Source organism: Podarcis raffonei, chromosome 6 (genome assembly GCF_027172205.1).
Source record: "Podarcis raffonei isolate rPodRaf1 chromosome 6, rPodRaf1.pri, whole genome shotgun sequence".
NCBI lineage: Eukaryota > Metazoa > Chordata > Lepidosauria > Squamata > Lacertidae > Podarcis > Podarcis raffonei.
Genome location: NC_070607.1, coordinates 40,410,368 through 40,427,040, shown reverse-complemented (window position 1 = coordinate 40,427,040; position 16,673 = coordinate 40,410,368). Strand labels below are relative to the sequence as shown.

Here is a 16,673-nt window from a genome sequence, read left to right as displayed (position 1 = left end):
AAATAATAAAACCTAGGTAACATTCAAGAATTTAGTCCATTCATTTTGCTGTAATTATAAGCACATTTATAAGCACGTTAGGGTTTGCCTTGGGGTTGGGGCCACCAATACACAACAGCAAGAACCTCAGGTTCATGGGTTCAAGCCCAACATTGGGCAAAAGATACCTTCATTGCAGGGGGTTGAAATAGATTACACTTGGGGTCCCTTGCAAAATTCGATGAGTCTATGGTTCTATGAACTGGTTATGTAAGAAAAATTTCCAAGCAACATTTCTTTTAATTTTATAAACATAGGCAGGAATTACATTAGGGTTTTATCCTGAGTCGTAAGCACACAGATTCTTACAAACGAAGCAATGCCTTTTTGTCACCGCAGCCAGAACATTATTATTATGTTTTGAAAATAATGGGATGGTGGATAGACATACACCCTGGAACAAGAAGTGGGAGGGTGGAACTTGGATCCTCATCAATGTATCATTATGATCTGCATACACACATTCCCACAAGAATTCTCGGAAACTGAATTTACCCCTCAGATAGCTTCAATTCCAAGCACCTATAAACCTTAGTTGCCCAAATTCTTTAAGGGGGCAAATGTGCTTTGAATAGGCTTTAAAACAGAGCTTTCCAAAGCATGTGTCATGACATATTAGTGTGTCGACTGCAGTGTTCAGGGGTGTTGCATGATATATGTCCGTATCTCTTATAAGGGGTTAGTTTAACCTCTGGTTTGCTATTAAAACCAAATAACTGTGTCGCAAAATGATGCATGTCTAAAAAGTGTGGAAATCTCTGCTTAAAGGAACAGGCTGCAGTCCCAATCCTGCTCACCTGGGTTAAGCCCTACTGAACTCTGGCTAAAGACAATTAGGATTAAACCATAGATCTGCTTCTACCCCATAAACAAATCCTACTTTTTAAAGAAACAGCAATGCTATAAATTGGGTCCCCTTAGCGAGAAAATGCACAAATCCGGTATGGCAGGGGTGAGAATGTCACACCCATCCTAAATTCACGGCTTAATGTCTCATTCTTTGGAGCCTGGAAAGTGAACTTCTGAATTAGGGCAGTGAAGAAAATGAAGAGCTCGGTCCTCGCCAACTGCTCTCCCAAACAGGCTCGCTTTCCTAGAAGACAAGGAGGAAAAAGACTGTTTCAGTGGAGAGCTTTTGCTCTCCAATGAGTGGCACAATTTAAATAACATGGGCAGATCAAATAATTTAAAAAGTAATTATGTTGTTGCAAAATAAACATAGAAGTCGTTCCTACTTCCCAGTCAAGCAAATGGGAACACTGAACAAATATGATCATGGTTTTACAGAATTTGGAAATGATACATTTGAGATACATAAATTTATCTCATAAGCAGTTTTGAAACAAAATTCAATTATATTTATTAGGAATCAACCTAATCTGTATATATCTTAGCTAAGGGTGTGGCAAACAGAGTTTAGTTGTTCAACTTCCAGATGGAACTGGGTTTTCTGTTCCTTGACGAAACATTGTGGAATCAGCTATACAGGTGAAATTAAAACTTTTTAAGAGACTTCCGGGTTGACGCCTCCGGCAATGGCGGAGCTCCTCCGATCGGGAGGAACTTGCTCCATGAAAAGCAGGGTCTGACCGCCACGGCGAAGGCGGAGACCCACAGAAATCACAGGCGGGAGAAGCCTGTGAACTTGGGATTCGGCTGGCACCTCTTGCGCCTCCCCTACTCACGGGGAAACCCTGTTTTGGGGATCCGGAGCGACGTGGGGTGAGTGGCGCGGTGCTTTGAATCGACTGCTTCTTTCACGGAGTGAAGCCGTATTGCTGTTGCCGGAGAGCGCTGACTTTTTCCTGTGGACAATTGGACTTTAAACAACTACCCGTGAGTAGACTGGAAAATGTGGATCTTCAAATATTCTAATTTGGCAAAGTAGCGGGAAGGCTCTAAACAGGAAGTCCGCCTCCCGTTTTTGTAAATAGATTGAAGCAAAGGCGTTACAAACTAAAGTCTCTGAAAGTTTTTGGATAAAGGATTAAAATTTCACTGGTTAAAAATATCAAACCCCCCTTGGAAGCAGGAGAAGAGGGGGGAAGCCGTGGACCTAGGGAGAACCTGCAGGAGAGAGGGAAAAGTAAACTACCACTGCTCTGAACCTGGGGACGGTCTGCCTGATGACGTTTGGGGAAGGTTCACTGACAGAACGGATTTGACAGATACTTAAAAAATTAGAAAGATACTGTTTCCATTGATCTCTTCTGAGTTTATTAAAGGGAGGAAAAATAACTGAAAATCGAAACTGTTCTGTGACTGAAAGAACTGATACAATTTGAAACTGCTTCCCTCTAGAGGGAGCATGTGAAACTGTTACAGGAGTGTAACAGGGTAAACTCCAGCTGCAAGATAAAGTTCCTGAGAATCAGAGATTGACCTTGGACTATTCAAAATGCTTATAGGAGAAGTTATTGTGACAGCATTACTCAAAATAAATCATTCACTTGAACAGCTGCACAAAAATGTAGATGACATGATCTTCAAACTTGACAGCCGGGAACAGAAAGTGACTAACTTGAATCAAAAAGCAAACAACAACATGGACTTGGTACAGGAAAATATCTTGGCAAGACAAATGGTGGAGGAAAAGGAGAAAGATGCCGTTGTGAAACTTAAAATAATTCAAGAAGGATCCTCAGTTCTACAGAGGCAAATCGAGGATTACAAATGGAGGCCCTGCATGATTGATTTTAGCAAAAACCAGAGCTTGAGAATGGGACCCTGGCTTGGACCGAAGAATGAAAGTTGGAAAGACCCCTTCATCCAGGGATTAACTGACATCTGGGACATGGGTTGGGGCCTGGAGGAGCTTGAAGCTGTGGGGACCTATGGACTTGGAGGAATCCTGAAATACGTCCTGAAATACCCTATGGACCTTAGTTTCAAGTATGGAAATTTGGCTGAGCTGTTCAGAAGGAACAAAAGTTCTGTTTGGTTGGAGTTTTCCCGAGATTTGCTCCTGAGCATCAAAGAATATGAAGAAGATCCGCAGAAGGGACTTGGAAAAGAATTAAGAGCCTCGGACATAAGATCTCCAGGTTGATGGAATATATCGATTTGACAGAAAGGACTGGCAGAATCCGAAACCAGGGAGCGGAGAGGGTGGAGGAAGATTGGGAAGCTAAAGCTTATATTTAGAAATTTTGCAAAATTAATGACTGTTAGAAAAATCGTGGAATGTTATTATATGGATTTAGTAGAAATGTTAGAAGAAGTTAAGAATAAATAAGTAATTTAGTCTTAAAGGGAAATAAGGTTAAAAAATATGTTATTTACAAGACGATAAAAAATAGAGAAAGATGGAAAGGATTTGCTGAAATAATTAGAAGAATGGGAATACAAAAAGGGAGATGTGATGAAGTCGAGGAAATAAGGAAATGAAGGATAGAATATGGAAAAGGAAAGATGTATTTTAAACTGTTTTGTTTAGATTTATTTATGTGTTTAGCTTAATGGGATTGGGTTGGAGTTTATATTATTTGTATACTGTATTGTATTGTGGTGTTTTTTCCTTTTTTCCTTTTTTCCCCTTTTTTGTTTGTCTTTAAATTTTCTCTTTTCTTCTTTCTTCTTTTTCTGTAATCTTTAAAAGCAATAAATATTATTTTTTTTAAAAAAAGGAAGTGGAATGGGGGGAAATTATAAATAAACTACTTAGCCATTAAAAAAAAAAAGAAATTAAAACTTTTTAAGTGTGTTGTAAGGTGCATTATACAAATGTAACATTAGATGGCGATGGTAAGCTATGGCAAATTCAATATTCTTTCTCAAAACATTTCTTTAATAAGCATTTTCACAAAGCTTTTTAATATTTGTCTAGATTCCACCATTGTAAAAGTACACCAGGTGTTGCCCCCCAGCTTGTATATTTGAGTTACATCAATTGATATTTTCCTCTAAAACTGCATATGAGATAAATTTCAATAATATTTTATTAGGAATCTCCCTAATCTGCATATAACTTAGCTAAGGGCGTGGCAAACAGAGCTCAGTTCCTCAAGTTCAAGATGGAAGTGGGTTTCTCTTCCTTGGGGAAACTATGAAAAAATACATCAGCTGCTGTCTACCCAACGGCTGGTGGAGCACCTCTCCCACTTATGGCACCTGAGAAAGCTCTGAAAATATTCCCTCAAAAATCCACACTGCTTACTGGGGGGGGGGAGTGTATTAACACCATTTTGTGTAACTTCACACCTCCTATAGTAGTCCTTTTGTGACTTGCATCCACAGTACTTCCTCACAATCCCAAACGTGACCACTGGCCCCAATAGGGTGCTGAACCCTGTAATACACCAGACTCCCAGCAACCAGTGGCGTAGGAAAGGGGTTGCGGTGGGTGCGGTCCACCCCAGGTGTCATCACTGAGGGGGGTGACCACTGGGCATGGCCTGCAGTGTGCCTGAGCCACATATCTCTCCTGGGGAGTGACGCGTGGCTCGGGCATCTGCTAGCTCAGTGCTGCCCGAAATAGCAACATGGGGCTTGCGGACTCCATGGAGGTTCTGCCCAGAGTGCTCTGCCCCGGTTTGCCCCGTCCCCAGGTGCAGGATATTTGTGCCACCCTGGGCATCTGGGCAGCTAGCTACGCCACTGCCAGAAACCAAGCCACCACCATATAGTCACTGCTGCAATTCTGATGAGCAGTCCATGAACTTTTGTTACCTGTAGAGAATGGCAGGAATGCTTCCCTTTTCCTGAACTGACCATTCTCCAGGAAATGGCCAGGATTAAACATATCTGGAGTTTCCCACTCATCCTCGTCAAAGAGCAGTGAGGTCAGGTTGGTAAGCAGCATGGTTCCCTGCCAAAGAAGAAGCAGAGAAGACACCAGATTAAAACTAGCATAGAAATCTTTCTGTTTTGATCTGTGCAACTACAGTAATACCAAGCCTCCAATTCTGCCTGCCAATTCAGAAAGGATATGTTTTGAATGAGAGATTTCCTATGCACAACTCAAGAAAACACAATTATAGATTGTGCAATTATAAATTGTACGATTATAGATTGTATAATACCAGACTTTGCCAGGGCATTTAGACTTAGAATAAGAAACACCAGATGCCCATTTTGGGTAGTAGTTTTGGGTGGTTAGTAATGGTCATTTAAAAAAGAAAGCAAAGAAGAATACTAGCTATCCATTCAAATGGTTCAGACTGTGGTTGGAATCCATTTTTGCAATGGGAGGGGTCAAAAGACCTAAAAGTCTATTTAGCCCAAATCCCTCCCTCCACTCCAGATCTGGATATGCCCCAAGAACAACCAAGACTCCTATCCATCCTGCCCATTGGCCATGCTGACTGGAACTAGTAGGAGTTGGAGTTCAATAACATCTGGAGGACCTCATGATGGCTAATCCTTGGTAGTGGTGCCCTCCCTGTGACATCCTTTAAGATGTCAAGGATATCAAGAACCACATAACTTTTAGAAGACATCTGAAGGCAGCCCTCTATCAGGAAGTTTTTAATGTTTGATATTTTACTATGTTTTATATATGCTATAAGCTGCCCAGGTTGGTTGGGGAAACCCAGCCAGATGGGTGGGGTATTAATAATAATAATAATAATAATAATAATAATAATAATAATAATAAAAAATAAATAAATAAACAACTTTGGCTTCAAGTTTTTGCATCTTAAAGAAAGATGGAAGGAAGAGAAGAATGGTGAATCTTCTTCATATTTACTTTGGGAATATGAAACCCAGCCAGTATAGTGTCCTTAGTTGTCATCCGGGGCACATTTGAAGGCAATATGTTGCTTATTCTTTGAATTTCATGAACAACCGCATTGGTATATGGCATGCTGTCCCTGTCACTCATGGCTGGCTGGCGAGACTGGCCAATCACAGAATCTATTTCTGCTTGGACTTTGGCTGCAGAGAAAAGAAAATCTGCTTTCAACACAAAAAGAACAGACTTGATCTAAGTTCTGCAGGGGAGGCCTATCTTTAAAATTTAATGGATTTGAACAAATACAGACTCAATAATTAAATGGATGGATAACCAAATTTTCACTTATTCGCATCACTTTTGATTTGGACCAATCAATAGAGTATCCTGATATTGAATAAAGGCACCTATCATTTGCATCAGCACAGGACTAGTAACATGAAATTTAGAAATAAACAAAAGAATATCATCTGCAGATCATCTGAATTATGTACTTCTCTAGATCAACACTACCTATGAGTACCTATGTTGTCCAATAGCACAAGCCAAGGGTTCCACACAAATATTGAAAAGCAAAGGTGAAAGTGGACATCCTTGTCTAGTGCCTCTAAAGTAGCAGAAAACATAGCATTTACTATTATTAAAGATGTGAGCAAATCGTATAATATTGTTACAGAAGCCCGGTGCCTTTCCTTCTCTCCTCCAAGCAGTGGCAAGAGTGCATGGGGCCGCAGGCACATGCACAGGGTCTGAGTCCCTTTGGAGAACAGAAGACATGGTGGAGAATGTTGTGCTTTGAGAAATGTGGTTTATTCACCTATTTACACCTTCAGTCTCCATGCAGGGAGCCCAGATCTTACAGTATGGCCCACAGCAAAACAGGAAACCTTTCGTGTCTGTCACCCAATTACAGTGGGATGGACTCCCTTGGGAGGTTGTGGGCTTTCCTTCATTGGAGGTTTTTATATCTCTGTATTAGATAACTATATTTGGAGTTGTAATTGTTAATTCTCACTGCAATGTAGTATACCTTTATTTTTTTTTTCATGTGTTCACTTTTTATTTTTATTCTATCTTGTTTAAGTGTTGTTTAAAAAATTAATAAAAGAAGCAGAAGAGACTTAAACTAAGATCTGAAGGGGAGGCCAATCCTGATGTCCCACCACTGGCTGCTCATTGTGTGGTGATGATGTGTAGCAGTATCCCATTACTGGAACTCCCTTCATTTGGAGATGGTCACAGAGCTTTCACAAGTGGAGTTTCAGCATTGCCTTAAGACTTGTTTCTTCACCCAGGTCTTTCCTTGGGGGAAGTTCAGGTTTTTTGGTTAGTCTGCCTGAAGAGGGAATGTTCCATCTGCCGCAGAAATTAAATTGCCTTTATTACGCGGTTGTATTACCTGCTCTAATTATTTTTATTTATCATTATTGCGTCTAATTTTAGAGGCAAAGATTCATAGTAACCAAGCAAAAGACAAAACATCTTAACTATTACACAACAGCAAAAATAAGGGGTGGCATTCACAGCTAGACCCACTCAATAGGCCCATTAAAGTTAATTGAAACTAATGACGAAGTTAGGATTATCAATTCATTTATTTCTTTTTATTATCACCATTACTAACATGACTTTGAATAAAGCCACAGTATCAGAGGAATGGCATTTTCATAACCGAATACACCCCTAAACCCTCGATACTCAAACTAATAATTATAACTTTTGAAATGAAAACAATGATTGGTGTTATTATTTTAATGGCTGCTATTCTCCCTGAAAAGGTTGAAAATAATTTATGCCACTTGGCATTAATTGGCCTTGTTCTGTTAGCCTTGTTCCCAGATAGTGAACTGGGTTAGTGGTCCATTGATAATAGAAAGCTTCTCTTGTTTCCCCCCTGTCTTTTTGGATATTTTCCCACAACAATTTCTGCTTTTAATTTATTTATCTCTTTTAAAAATTGCTTGAGTATAGACATGACTAAGTTAGGTCCATTAATTTCAATAGGTTTGCTTTCAGTAGGCCTTTTTTATATACATCCCAAAGTAATGAAAGGCAAATGAGCCAACTACAGTTCTACCTTGAATTTCTGGGTATATGGCCATGTACAGCAAAGCCCAGCGCAGGGTTGTAGAAGTTGTTTCTGTTCCAGCAAAAAACAGATCCAGTGTTGATTGTAGGAGGTTTTCTTCATGGAAACTGGAAGGGGCATCCTCCTTAAAGCAAAGAAAATGCACCAGGGAGTTCAGCTGTCATTAAAAACACCATCCTACTGACAGCCCCACATGTCAAGAGATCACCAAGGGATTCAGTGACTCTAATCCTGCATCTAGGAAGGTCAAGTCATCATTCCTGTGAATCACTGATGCTGGCATAAAGTTTGGGTTTGTTCTGGTCAAGGAAAGACTTCCAATAATTCCTGGTCTGGGTTTATTCAGGCAACTGAATCCTTTGGTCATGAGATGCCTTCACTACAGAGATACTTTTAGTCATGTCAACTGTTTGCTCTCACAAACCACAGCCAAGTGGTGAAATCCCAGCAGTGAACAAGTGGGGAGGTGTCTCCCCACAAAATACATGACTTCATATTCATACATGCAGAAATGTATTTTTTCTGAGGTCATAAACTCAACAGAAAGAATATGGCCAGCCACTAAGGACCATTCAGACAAGCCACATGACTAGTTCTGGTTTTTAACATTGCTTCGCTGCCTTCTACTATTATTTTATTATTAAATATATATACTTTTTGTCCTTTTCACGTCTCACCTTGGCCATTTCATTTAGGTAGGCGTCAATGAAGTCTCTGGGTTCAGATGGGTTCCAGTCTTCTTTGTGTTTTTCAATGATTTCTCTCACAAAACATTTCAACTGCCCCCATTTTTTAAAAAATGTCTGATGGGGCCCCGGCAGGTATTTCATGACAGTGGGAATGGTATCATACAGCTGAAAAAATAAACACTAATATCACATATGTGCAGGGAAAGCCCTCTCAAAAAAGCATTCACATCATGCTGCTGTCATGGGAAAGAGGCTAACAGTAATAAAGGCTGGTGTGCACAGGTTCAAAGATGGCAGACTCTCCTGGAACCAGAGCAAATGTTGAACTCGCCGTTGCTAATCATGGGACCCTGTGGCAATGTCTTAACTTCTTGGTTAGAAATGTATGGACTGCAAATCAAATGGCACCATGGTGCTCAGTTCTGCAAGCACAATTTTTAATTCACTGATTGACTTCCCATGAAGATGATTACCATCATTTGAAAAAGGTATGCCTGCGCATGTCACAAACATGTAGAATTTCTATTTAATGATACCCATTGGCATGAGTGTCAATTTACAGGTCATAACTGTTGTGTGTGTAGAATTAATTCATGTATATCATTTGTGATGACATCCCTCTGTTCCCATACCAAGATTTTATTCAGCCAAACATGTTATTCTGTGCTGAAGAAACCTGAAAACTCAAAGCAAGTGAATAAACAGTCACCAAGAATGAAGGAGCCAAATCAATTCTGTTGTGGTTATCCAAAAAAACTCAAAGAAGACCTACCGTACTCCAAAGACTTCCCTGAGTATGGCATGCCTCATCAAGCAAGCGCAATAACTTATGGAAACGGCTGTTATGGTAATCAAAGCGGTCCCCAAAAGTGATGGAACAGATGATATTTGAAACAGCATTATGAATCTGAAATTGAGGGTCAAATGGCTGCCCTGGAGAGAGAGAGAAAATGGTGCAGAAGGAATTCAGGTGCTTCTAGCTTCCATATAACAAAAACAGGGGGGACCATCCCTATCAGAGACAATATAGAGACACACCAATATACTAAAACTATTGCACTTCAAGTCCTACTCTATTTGCGACGTTGGTTGTCAAAATTATCAAAAATCTGCAGATATCCTCAAAACCCAACCTTTGTTCTTATTCTGTTCTAGTTCAGGGGCTTTTAGCTCCCATGGCAGGTTCCCGCACCGAGCTTCACACTAGAACTTTTGTGCACCACAACGAGCCTCTGTGGAGCTTCCTATCAACACCCCCTTTGCCATCACAGGGTCATTCCAGTCCAAGCAGAGCTACATTTGTGTGAAGAAATAATGCCACACAGCTTTGCACCTAGCTGATGTAGTCTTGACCTAGTTCATACAAAGTAGCAACTTAAGGTAAGTATCATAGGTGGGCCACAGGATTGTTGACTCTGGTTCTCACCTTTCTCAGCTTCTATTGCTTCGTTTAAGTAACGGCTTTCCTCCTGTATTCTTTCTTCTAAAGACCTTTTGCCCAAACCAAAGTTTCTGAGTGTTGATAAGGCAAATCGTCTTTGTTGTTTCCAGATGAGACCATTAGAGAAGACCAGTCCTAGATAGGAAGGAGTAATAAGTACGTAGAGCAAGTAAGTAGATTTATCAGTCCTTTTAATTCCAAGATGGACTCCCCTCTGCTTTCCATTATTCTGCTTGGCTGCTCATGACATGTTGGGAAGACTGCAAGGCATTAGAAACTAGCTACCGTATTTTTTGCTCTATAAGACGCACCAGACCACAAGACACATCTAGTTTTTGGAAAAGGAAAACAAGAAAAAAAATATTCTGAATCTCAGAAGCCAGAACAGCAAGAGGGATCGCTGCGCAGTGAAAGCAGCAATCCCTCTTGCTGTTCTGGCTTCTGTGATAGCTGTGCAGCCTGCATTTGCTCCATAAGACGCACACACATTTCCCCTTACTTTTTAGGAGGGAAAAAGTGAGTCTTATAGAGCAAAAGATACGGTAATTTGTGGGGGTGGCTTTTATCTGGTTGCTCTGAATTCTGCTGTTTGCTGTTTCATTGATTTGCTTTTTGTGTGTTTCACTGTTCGGGTAGAATTTTTAATACTAATTTTATTTTGTCCTGTGAAACGCTGTGGGAGCACTTGATAGAAAGGCAGCATATAGATTTTTGTTTAAAAAACAACAGTTTTAACAGTTGTAAAATCATACAGTCAATATATTTTACTCCTTCATTTCTGAGGACCATTAGGCAACTCTGGTATTCCTTTTCTGGAATTAAGAGGTATTAAATTTTAAATGGGGGTCCCACTCTAGCCCCTTCTGTAATTATTCACACCCTTCATTTGCTCACTATGAATAGATTTCTCTTTTCCATTTCATTTGCACAACTTTTTTGCTACGTGTTGGGCACCTGTGGACCTCAAAGGGACCTGCTTCCATCCCCACTGCTTTCCCCTGTCTTTATATAAAGGTAAAGGTAAAGGTACCCCTGCCCGTACGGGCCAGTCTTGACAGACTCTGGGGTTGTGCACCCATCTCACTTAAGAGGCCAGGGGCCAGCGCTGTCCGGAGACACTTCCGGGTCACGTGGCCAGCGTGACAAAGCTGCATCTGGCGAGCCAGCGCATCACACGGAAATGCCGTTTACCTTCCCGCCAGTAAGTGGTCCCTATTTATCTACTTGCACCTGGGGGTGCTTTCGAACTGCTAGGTTGGCAGGCGCTGGAACCGAGCAACGGGAGTGCACCCTGCCGCGGGGATTCGAACCGCCGACCTTTCGATCAGCAAGCCCTAGGCGCTGAGGCTTTTACCCACAGCGCCACCCGCATCTTTATATAGTTGGACGCAATTGCAGGGGCGGCTCAGCTCATCAGCTTTTAATGGGCATTAGGTGTCACAACAGACTCCAAATTCCTGAGTCCATGCCAGTGACCCCACTCTTGACCTCTACTTACTGCTAAGGGGGAGTGTTGTTTCATAAAGGCCATTCATTTCTTGGCAGCTTTGCATTGAAAACTGTGGTGCAATTGGCACAAATTTACTTTAATCACAACTAATGGCCTAAGCAGAAAAGAAGCAACCTGGCATGAACCCAACAGTCATCTGAATTGCATCTTGCTCCAGAATGCTTCATGGATCAGGTCTGTATGCGTGAAGCAATTTGTCTGGTTGGCTATGGTTGAATAAGAAGTCCGCTCATGTTTCCTGTTGGATGCCATTGCAGGCTGGCATTCCCCCATGTGACAAGTTCTGATTTGGGAACTCCCAGGGACCGTTTCCCAGTCAGCAAAGGAAGCCTCTGGGCTGAGCTTTCTGCCTGAGTAATTGGTCCCGCCCACTTACCTAATCTGTGAGCAGGCATGGGTCACCCAGTATATGACATAGGACTGTGGCTTTTTCTGCAGCCACTTTCTGTTGGATCTCCCATCCTTTATATACTGCTGTTGCATGTTGTTCTGTTTGACCTTGCTATGGTACAGCCAGTTGCCATATTTGGGGCCAGGTTGAGATTTTCCCAGTTGGCAAATTGGCTCCAGCCCTTTGGTTTTTCCATCTTCATAGCAGTTGTCAGAACTTTGGCAGTTTAGGCATTAGACAGACATAGTCTTGCTTGGAGGGAGGTTATAGCCTCTGTCTGGCCCTTCTGAAACTGGGTTCGGGAAGATGCTTCAGTCTAGACACCCAGGTGAAAGCGAGGGGCTACAGCATTCCCTATATGCAATCCAGCGGGGGAGTTACCCCTTGATGTAGGGCAGGAGCTCTCTCATTTCTGGTTGACCCCCAAACACAAGTTCTTTTAGCAGGTGGGCTGGAAGGGGTGGGATCTACCCAATGCCTATGCCAAACTTCTTACATGTGTTGTCAATAAAGGTGTAGCCTGGTATCACCCAAATATTGGTTGTCATCTCTCTTATTCTTGGTATTGGGGAGGACCAATAGTAGGAGGGATTCATGCACTACTTAACATTGACATATTATTCCATCACTACTAGGGATGGGGCAGAAAGTCACTTCAGCTTGCAATTTAAATGCAATCTTACGGTATTCTCAGTTGCAGAAACAATGCATTAAATGAAATGTTATTAGATGCAATAGTGTGGCAAACTGAAGAATGGAAAAATGAGGAACTGAATGAAAGAAAAAAACTCAGAGATTCCTCCACCCTTAATAATGACAAGCTGTTTGATGCACTACACAGCCAGACTCTTTGATTGCCACCCAACACTGAACAGTGAGCTCAATTAAGCTAAAGAGTTTAGCAGGTATACGTCTATGCCACAGCTTTACTATAACTGCCTTATTTTGGTTTAAAGATGCAAGAAATACAAATGCAAATTAGGGAAATAATCAGTTCTGAAAATTTAAACTTGAGAAACAATCCAAAAGATTGCAAAATCAGTGCAGAGAATAAAAAAGAAAAGAAAAGAAAAAAGAAAGAAAAGGCAAAAGCAAACTTTAACTATCTCAGTAATTGACCATGTTAAAAGAAACTTACCAAAAGACCCAAATATTTCAGCAGTAACAGGAGATGTGGGCCGGTCTACAAAGTTTTCACCCTGATGAACAAGAGCTTCCTTCACCAGTTGCAATCCACTCACAACCACAAAACGCATGCTTCCAACCTGAACACATTGCCGTATTTTTTGGAAAACTGGAAGGAGAGCGAGAAAGAAGAATTGTGTGTGTGTGTATGTGTGCACGCACACATGCGCATACCTGGTTCTTCTTTGATGCTTATATGGAAGATGGAAACTTTGGTTGCCATCAAATATATCAGGGATATCAGAAATGCTGAAAGGGTTTCCGGGGACTGTACATGGACAGGCCCCCTCCATCCTCCACGTGTCTTCTATTGACAAGAGCTGCTGCTTATGTATTTGTGGCAACTTAGCCTCATCTACCACAGAGGGTTGTTGCAAAGATAAAAGGGAAGGGAGGGTAGGACAATGTACACCAATGACCGCTCCCCACATCAAATGGGAGGTGCCTTTTGCGTGGTCGCGTGCAGACCCCTTGGACCTAAGTGGCACCCGGGAGTATATCCTGGCTTCTCTCCCCAGCCAGACTCCTGGAGGTCTCCGCCTACCTCTGCCTGTTATCCAGTCCCGGCGGGACCTGGTCAGGTAAGGGGAAGGACCACCCTGGCCACACAATAGAGGGAGGGTGTTACCTGGGAATCCTCAGTTGACTCCAGAGCTTCTCCCATCCTGCCCTCCCTCAGTTAAGTTTTCTTTTGCAGGTTAACTTCTTCTTTACAGGTATGCGGGCGCTGCTATGCTAAGGTCACTGTTGAAGGGCCGGAAAGGAATTTTCCTGCATTGGCAGGTTTTACCTTCCCTGTAGCAAAATGTCACAACTTTGGTGGTTTCAGGCCTTTGGCGGAATCCTTTAGTCTACCTTCCCTAATGGGGGGGGACATGAAGCGGTGACCCATGCCCCCCCCCCCGTGGCGGCGATCCCAGGGTTCCCCGTTAAAGGGGTTGTAAGAGGGAAGGCATTGGCCATACGCCTATTGGTTCTCATTACTCTCCCTTGTGACGACGGTGAAATGGGGGGCGGGCTCTCTGCTTGACAGACGTTCTCCAAGCCAGCCCAATCCCCACACATTCTGGATAACCCTGATGTTCCCCAGCTCCCTGGCCATGGACTGGGAGGGATAAACGCCCAAGGCCTAAGCCAAGGTCTCCCTACATCTGAAGTTCTAATAAAGTTGTGGCCAATTTTCATTCCATAGCACAGTGTCTTGAGTCATTATTCTACCCGGGGGTCACCTGGGGATGGGGGGACTCTGCCTGTCCATGCAAAACACACAAAATACTTTGCAATCCATAGTAAGCAAAAGAAAGTTGTGGACACAGATTTGGTACAAATAACTGTTAGGTAAAACAGATCCTCTGGGTTCAGAGGTAATACACATCTGGATACCAGATGCTGGGAACAAACAAACAGAAAGGCATTTGTCTTGCGGCCCCATGTGTGGGCTTCTCACAGACATCCAGCTGACCATTCTTGGAATCAGGATGCTAAACTAGGAAGCAACTTATCCTGCAATGGTCTTGCATGCCTTTCCAGAGCAAAACAGGGGTTAACTTTGCTAATCTTTGGTTGTATGGCACCCTGAGTGAGGCCAAAATCTGGCGCCTTCAAATGGATCTTCTCAATTTTGGCCCACTTGGCTTGGCACCCTAAACGAAGGAACTGACCCCACCACCCGAAATCTGGGGGTGCAATGTTTTCAACTCATGCCATGGCTCTTTCCTTCATCCTTACCTTTCGTACTGCATTCTGAGGATTCTTGAAATCCATATGTAGCAAGTTACCCAAAAAAGGAAGACACATGGGCCCTGGGGGGAAATTCCTTGGGCGAATCTTTTTCTTGAAATCAGCAAGAAGTAGAAATGTAGCCAGAAACACCAGAACGACCTGCAAGGACAAGGCCTCCCAGAGGACAGAGAGAAGCTGGAGCAACATTCTTCTAGCCTGGTTTTGTCAAAACAGATTGCTGTGTGTGGATGGAAACCCAAATCTCAGGCAGCTAGAGCAGTCACACCTGTCCTCTTGGCTAAAGTTCCTAAAATAAATAAGGGCAAAGTCTATGTGTATTGCTATATATCACGCCCACACAGAGGCAGGAAAGAGATGACTTCATGACTCACTGTACCAAGGGGGCAAAAGAGAGTGGAGAACAGCAGCTTTCTGATTTAGAGTATTTCCTTCCTGTTTTCACTTTTGTGAAATAGCAAAGGATATTTTCCTTCATGACATTTCCAAGAAGGATTTTCTCCCAGTGCAAATCAAACCACTGTCAATAAAGAAAATAAAAACTTACACTAAGGAGAATCTTTCTGTTCCTGAGAGGTTTGGATTAGGGGTAGCTTCTGCAGCTCTGACCCCTGCCTAAGGAGGTCAGAGAAGTCACCCTGCTTGCCTTCTGTTCAGTATTGCATGAGTTAGATTTTGCTTTGGCGATACACTGACCAGACTGACTGGAAACCAGCACCTCTCCAGATGTTTTGGGTCTCCAACTCCCAACAGCCTTAGGTTGTGTGGTCAACAGTCAGGCATCACTGGAGAGCACTCTAGGACTAGATAGTTTCACACAGCAGCAGACCATGCAGAAGGGGGAAACTTTGTGCAATGCAAATTCATTGGCAGCAGCTCTGGATTGGCTCCATTGGTGCGTTGAGTTGCTTTTCCTTCCTCCAAGTAAACAGGAGCAACTCAGCTCTTGGGAGGTCTAGTGAGAGCCACCTTACCATGGGGGGTGGATATTGGTCTTAGCCAAGCCATGATCTCTTAGCCTTGGTTCCCCATCATAAATACGAGAGTACTAAAACTGATGATAATCAGGTGGCCAGGTGGAATTGTGTCTACTGTGGAGCTGAATGGCAAGTCCTTATTCCTGCCACAGTGCATGTGGAGCATCAATGGCTGCAAGCTGCAACAGCATGGACTTCTGCTGGGGGAGGTCAAAGTATGAAAGAACCCAGTTGCAAAAATGTTGCTGTGGAAACCAGAGGCTCCCACCTTTGGGGGCCCAGGGGTACTTCTGAAACTATTGTGGGGACCAGGAAATACCTATTTCACAGAAGAAATAATAGTGATGCTCAGAAAAATTCCTTCCCCAGAACAAAACAACAAAATAACTTTCATTATTATTCATCTTCTTGTGACCAGGTGGACAATAAATTCATTGTTCTTTAAAACCCAGTTTGAATTGTTAGTTTCAGTACTGCCAAACGTGGGGTAAGGAGCACATCCTATTGCATTATTTGAGAGATTTCTATAAGCTCCTTCTCCCCCAAACCCACATGTATCAATACATGCCCACCTGGTGACACACACCATCCAACAGATGGGGGAGGAAACTGATGCAGTGTGGGTCAAATACCTGGGTGTCAAATACCAGCTGTGCAATACTTTCAAAGATAATTCCCTCACAGAAGCAAAGATTGATTTATAAGGCAATTTCCACCACAAAACCTCCCAGTCTCTATCACTGAGCGAAAGCTGGATGTTTTGTTCCCAGCACAACTTCTAACCAGCAGGTCCACCTACAGTGGCATCCAATATAATTTTAGAAAGAACTGAGAGTAAGCTTTTATTATTCAATAATATTTGTTCAAAGGCCTTAAGACTCCATGTTCCTTCTCCCAAAGAACACCTGAGGAGAGATTGGTTCAGGCCAAGCATGCAT

At 42.5% G+C, this 16,673-nt stretch overlaps 1 pseudogene; it reads right to left on the bottom strand.

The window, feature by feature from the left end:
- Window positions 1–91: 91 nt before the first annotated feature.
- LOC128415704 (cytochrome P450 2J2-like) lies at window positions 92–15,024 on the bottom strand (annotated as a pseudogene).
- Between the last annotated feature and the right edge of the window lie 1,649 nt (window positions 15,025–16,673).